Source organism: Magnolia sinica, chromosome 14, assembly GCF_029962835.1.
Source record: "Magnolia sinica isolate HGM2019 chromosome 14, MsV1, whole genome shotgun sequence".
NCBI lineage: Eukaryota > Viridiplantae > Streptophyta > Magnoliopsida > Magnoliales > Magnoliaceae > Magnolia > Magnolia sinica.
In genome coordinates, this window is record NC_080586.1 from 56,750,481 (window position 1) to 56,757,495 (window position 7,015).

Sequence of the window (7,015 nt, forward strand, 5' to 3'; positions counted from 1 at the left end):
TCCCTTTCTTCTTTTTTCTTCCTTAGCACCATTTCCCAACAGTTGTTGGGCTAACTACCATATCAGATTCACCAAGCTCACAGGACGGGGTCTCCGGTGGTGACAGTGCGTCAAGTAGCCTTTGCCCAATGTCAAACCTACTGTCATCATTGGTGATGAGTGTTGAGGGTCAAATATTGTATATTAGACCCCAGTTATTACCTGATTTTACGAGCATGATACTGTTTAATACCCTATTTTAATCGTGTTTGTGATGTAAGGTGACTTTAAGAGCCTAGACTGGTAAACGGTACTAAAAGCATGGATTTAATGCTCAAGAATTACCATGGCAAGGGACAGACCCCAGGGGACCGAGATCGATGAATTTACACATCCAAGAGGCCTGAAAATTGTCTAGAATGCAAGATCGTAGGGTTTCCACCATCCATTAAGCTCGAAACTTCATATATAGCTTGAGGACCATAAATTAACCATACATGTCAAATTTCAGCCACTGGATCCTTGTAAAAGTGGTCCAACGGACAGATCAGCCCCTAAAATCCTGATTTGGGGCTCGCTTGATATCTGGATATGCTTCAAATTTGGTCTCAACCCCTTAAAATGGATGAACAAGCAAATGGATGACATAGATTTTTCATACACATCATTGAGGACCCTACAGTTCATCATGTACACCACACCCATCCGTGCAACGAATGTGCACCAAATCCACCAAGTTGAGTCAACCGCCTTCCAAATCCGGATCGGATTTTGAAATCCGCCTGCGAAAACGGAGCAAACTTGCGGCCCTTTCTTGTGGGCCACCATCACGATTCAAAGGTCCGATCCGGACCGTCCATTAGAGTCCTACAGGGCCACTGACAAAGACCTAGGTGAAAATTTTCCAAGAAGTAGGGAGGATCTGATTTTAGCCATTCAAACGGAAGATAGACGGTGAAATAAAATATTCGGTGGGTGACCACAAATCTGATCCAAAACTGATCGTGTCCGACCGGTTTTTCAAGGTCAATCCAATGGACGGACTGGATTTTTCAGATGGTACAATCATGGACCCCACCAACGACAAGTGCAAGGACCGTGGGGAAGCCCTGTTTTTGCGTCCAGTCTCTACCCATTTTTGCAGACATTGCACGATCATGGAAATGATCAGATGGCAGATTTGGACCGTTCGTCATGTAGGCCATCCCAAAACGTCCTAGGGGACGTTAATTCTTTAGAAAGAAAGCAAGGAAAAAGGAAGTTTTTGGCGTTGTCTTTTGGCTGCAAAATGCGTTGCGCTGCCAGATGTGTAAACAGCTTTCGTCCAATTTCCACCGACCCTAGCACCCCTTACGCACTCCCAGCCGCCCGACCTTGGTGGTCTTATAAAAGGAGACGTGAGAGAGAGAGAGAGTAATTCATTCAATCATGGGCCGTCTACGAGAGAAAGTGAGAGAGAATTTTAAAAATTTTACTTGTTTTTCTTTACTGTTTATTTTTCTTATGATTTTTGAGAGATCTAGCCCAATCATGTCAGGCTAAACCTCTTAGCTAGGGCTAAGAGGTGAAGCTCGTGGCATGATGGGAATGACTTTACAACTTTGATTCATGTTAGACTAAACTAATTTGATTATAGTTTGATTAATAGGAATGCTTTCAGTTTTTAATAGTTTGTTGTGACTGAAATTATAATAGATTTGTGATGGCTTTAAATATTTCCTTTTCATTATTTTGATTGTGAAGATAGGAAGCCCTATTGTTCACCATTGCCCCTTGGACATGGTTGGATGATGGAATCCTTCCTAATATTCATACATCTTTCTGATTGCTTGTGGATTGGCTTAAGTCTATTGTTTACTTTGTCTCATGGGCCTGGTTTTGTGATGGAATCAACTCTAATTCGCATACCTTTCATCTCTTTGAAAACTAGATCAAAGGAAGTTTAGATTGAGTTTTAGTGATATATCTTCCAACTGGATGAAGATGTGACTCGAAGTCTAGTTGAGTTCATGAATCAAGCATAGATCTTCCTGATCTCTACAAGTGGATCCTCTAAATCCGTAGTTTCCTACCTTTGAATTTGTAAGTTTTAGATTAATATTTCACCATTATTTCACCATATTCACTTGATTTATATTTCATCTTCTTCTAGTTCTTGCTCTTGTTAATTTTAGATTACGTACAAGCTTCAGTCCCTGTGGATTCGACCTCGGTCTTACCGAGATTATTACTACATCACAACCTTATACTTGAGGTGTGAACAAGTTTTTGGCGTCGTTGCCAGGGATTAACGGTTACGTTTTTCTGAAATTGAATAGTTTTAGAATTAGGTTAAGATTAGGGTTTTCTAACTTTAGGTTTAGGTTTTTCTGATTTTAAGAAACTAATCTAACTTTCCTTTTTTGTAGGATTCTAAGATAGAAACTTCTAATTTGGTAATCTCTTTCTAATTTCTTTACTTTTTCTATTTTTAGAACTAGGGTTTTATTTTAGAAATTTTCTAATTCTTGACTTCTTTAACTTTTAGAAACTAGGTTAGTGATTTCCCTTTTTAGAAACTCTTTCTAATTTTAGAAACTAACTCATCTTTCCTTTATTCTTATTTTAAGAAATTTTCTAATTCTAGAATTATTTTTTTTTAGAAACTAATTTAGTTTCTAATTTAGGTTTAGAACTTTCTTAATTTGTTTTTAAAAACTTTCTATTTTTCCATTTTAGAAATTTTTATTTTTTTAAGAATCTACTTTACTTTCTATTTTAAGTTTTAGGAACTTTCTATTTTTAGAAACTGACTTGTTTTGTTTTGTTTTGTAGGATTTTGATTTAGAACTTCTCATCTGGTAACCTCTTTCCAACTCCTCTCTCTTTCTATTTCTAGATTTTTATTTCCTTTCTTATTTTTATGTTAGGTTTAGAATCTGAATTGAGGGCTACGAGTATTTCATGCCCAAGTGGGCTCATGACAATACTTGACGTCTCTTGACTGAAGGAGGATTGGTTGAGGGGTTGACTATCCATCGTAAGACTAGACTCCGCTCGAGATCCCCTAAGTTAATTGAAGTGATGGCTGAAAACCAACCTTTTCTACCCCAACCTAGGGTGGAGGACATCTAAGATGAGAATGAGGTGCATCAAGCACCCCTGCCTTGTACTTTACGAGATTATTTACAACCGATGGGGGTGAGTACACCTTCATGCATGGTTTTTCTTGAGAATACGGGACACATGGATATTAAGCCAGGGGTGATTCAACTCCTTCTTAAATTTTATGGGCTTGAGTCAGAGAATCCATATCTACACCTAAAAGAGTTTAATGAGATCATAGTCACTTTATATTTTCCAAACGTATCTGAGGACACAGTCAGGCTGAAACTCTTTCCCTTTTCTTTGAAAGAGAAAGCTAAGACGTGGTTGCATTCACTATGTCTTAGATCTATTGGCACAAGGAATGATATGCAAAGGGAGTTCATAAAGAAATTTTTTCCACATCATAAAATGAACACCCTTAGAAAATCAATCATGAACTTTGTCTAAAAGGAGGATGAAACATTCTTCCAATGTTGGGAAAGGTTCAAGGATCTTTTCAGTTCATGCCCACAACATGGTTTTAAAACGTGGCACATTACACACTTTTTCTATGATGCACTGACATCTTCCATGCACCGATTGGTTGAGACGATGAGCAATGGGGAATTCATGAATAAAAACATCGATGATGTGTGGGACTACTTGGATAGACTTGCTGAAAATGCAGAATCATGGGACATGTCACACCCCAAATTCGAAAACCGGGCTTACAAAATTCCCGATCGCCGAATCCAGTGCCGACAGCCTCCGTAGTACCCCATTCTCAGCTCCCAGCGCGCATGCACCGAATTCCGATCCTGGGATCCTACAAGGAGGATTTTTCAACGTGCATTTGTCTCATAAAAAGCATAACCAAAAGTATACCAAAATCACAAGAACAACATCATCATCACATATCCACTAATATAAACATTTGAATACAATGCTGAAAGGGAAATACATATATCAAAGTCAAAGCTCCAAAAGACCGCTACACGCTCCATGCTCGATGTTGTTGCAACCTAATGCCACCTGCATACATCTATCATGTATAAGCTTATAGAAAGCTTTGTGGGTGGTGAAAGTGTGTGCGCAAGATAAGTGTTAAGTATGTAATAGAATAATCAGAGTAAGCAGAAATACTGACAAGCTCACAAATCATACAATATTAGAAATACTGGCAAGTTCATAAATCGTACGATATTAGAGTAATGCGAAAACATACTAATAGGCCCATAAATACCAATAGCCTTATCTAGGCTATGCAAAACAGAAATATAATAAAAACAATATCATATACTGATGAAGCAATGTATATCAGCTATGCAATGCGAAGACAATAAGCCAAATATCAGATGCCACTGATGCAATGCAATATACAAATCCTGATGAGTCCACAAATACCGTCAGTTGTATCCAGGTCATATAAATGCATAAACATAGTAACCCGAAATGCCATATGCAGCGGATGTAATGCGATATGTGGTGCGAATGGAATGACCATGCTGGAGTGTGAAGTCGGGATGATAGTACGTAATATCGCAGGTCACGGGGTCCATCACAAGGGACTTCTATCCAAACCAGTCCCATACCTAAATTTGGATAGTCAGACTCAATGTGGTAAACCCCTGATCTCAGGTTAGTCGCGCGCCCAACCGAAATCCTAGTCATGCGAATGTACACGTAACAAATACCTGCGCACCACCAGCCCGAGTGGATAGTGAATGAATGAATGAATGAGTATGCAACGCCTGCTCAATAAGTCCACATATCAGTACGGTTCCTCTTTGGGATCATCACCTGGGTCTATTACACTCCAAATCAGATTGCCGCCCCATCGCGTGCAACAAAGTGAGTGGAAGAGACCTCACTATCTGCCTGCCAATATCAGGCCTGGCTCGTCGATAGCGAACCCATTCCTCGAGCTGGTTAGACTCAGTCTAGCATTGCCCCCTCTTCTCGGGCAGGTAAGGCCGTACCTCCTTCCAACCGACCACGACACAGTGGGAGACGCGGCCTAATGGTATACGGCCCTCATGCGCTCATGCATCCACTCGGTCTAGACGTTGGAGCAACCTCTGGAACCAAGAGGGTTTAGGGACTTTCACCCAGGGATATCTATAGCACCCCATGTAAAACAGATTTCCGGTGTCCCATCTAACCATTCGCGAAATACCTGTAGAGGCTACTACCCTGATGTCGCTAGGGCATACAATAATCACAACACACAATGCAAGATGCATGAGTCATACAATCCAGTCATGCATCAATGATGCGCATACCGTGTACTCATGTGAGACAATTTCCGCCTATCAGGGAGTCTCATAACGATATGCCCAATGTCATATGCAATGGTCAACTACATCTCATAACAAACATGCAGATGATGTGCATGGGCATGCATCATGATGTTATGCTATCATGTACTCATAATCGGTATCAATAACCAGCAATACTATCATGTACCCATAATCGACCTCGACAATGTGGACATTTAACCAACATTGCCCCCAAGGAATGGACCACATAGAGTCTAACATATAGTGGATCCATGGCTTCACTCAAGAGCTTAATACACATCACGATAGGCCTCTCACATGGGCCTAATATATATATCACAATGGGGTCCATCGCCTGGCCCTCAAATGCACCACAATGGGCCTCATCACATAGGCCTCATGTACATCACATAAGTCTCGACATCGGCCTTGGCAATCGAAATCGGTCCTGACAATCGAAATTGGGCTCAATAATCGGAATCGGCCTATACAATCGGCTTCGATCCTCGGCCTCGATCGGAATCGGTAATCAGTCATGATAACTGGCAAATTGGTCACGATAGTCAAAATCGATCGATACTCAAAATCAGCAAATCGGTCACGATATCCGGCCTCGATCGCTAATCCGTCAATCGGTTACGATAATCAAAATCGATCGATACTCAGAATCGGCAAATCGGTCAGGATATCCGGCCTCAATCGCTAATCGGTCAATCGGTCACGATAATCAAAATCGATCAATACTCAAAATCGGCAAATCGGTCACGATATCCGGCCTTGATCGCTAATCGGTTAATCGGTCACGATAATCAAAATCGATCGATACTCAGAATCGGCAAATCGGTCACGATAACCGGCCTTGATCGCTAATCGGTTAATCGGTCACGATAATCAAAATCGATCAATACTCAAAATCGGCAAATCGGTCACGATATCCGGCCTTGATCACTAATCGGTTAATCGGTCACGATAATCAAAATCGATCGATACTCAGAATCAGCAAATCGGTCACGATAACCGGCCTTGATCGCTAATCGGTTAATCGGTCACGATAATCAAAATCAATCAATACTCAAAATCAGCAAACGGTCACGATATCCGACCTCGATCGCTAATCGGTCAATCGGTCACGATAATCAAAATCGATCAATACTCAAAATCGGCAAACGGTCACGATATCCGGCCTCGATCGCTAATCGGTCAATCGGTCACGATAATCAAAATCGATCAATACTCAAAATCGGCAAATCGGTCACGATATCCGGCCTCGATCGCTAATCGGTCAATCGGTCACGATAATCAAAATCAATCGATACTCAAAATCGGCAAATCAGTCACGATATCCGGCCTCAATCGCTAATCGGTCAATCGGTCACGATAATCAAAATCGATCAATACTCAAAATCGACAAATCGGTCACGATATCCGACCTCAATCGCTAATCGGTCAATCGGTCACGATAATCAAAATGGATCAATACTCAAAATCGACAAATCGGTCAAGATATCCCACCTTAATCGCTAATCGGTCAATCGATCACGATAATCAAAATCGATCAATACTCAAAATCGGCAAACGGTCACGATATCCGGCCTCGATCGCTAATCGGTCAATCGGTCACGATAATCAAAATCGATCAATACTCAAAATCGGCAAATCGGTTACAATATCCGGCCTCTATCGCGACGCAA

The 7,015-nt window shown here is 41.0% G+C and overlaps 1 non-coding gene across 1 annotated transcript; it reads right to left on the reverse strand.

The window, feature by feature from the left end:
* Positions 1-3,480: 3,480 nt before the first annotated feature.
* On the reverse strand, positions 3,481-3,587 carry LOC131226431 (small nucleolar RNA R71). The gene has a single exon (XR_009161817.1). It is a non-coding gene; the product is annotated as a small nucleolar RNA R71 (small nucleolar RNA).
* Between the last annotated feature and the right edge of the window lie 3,428 nt (positions 3,588-7,015).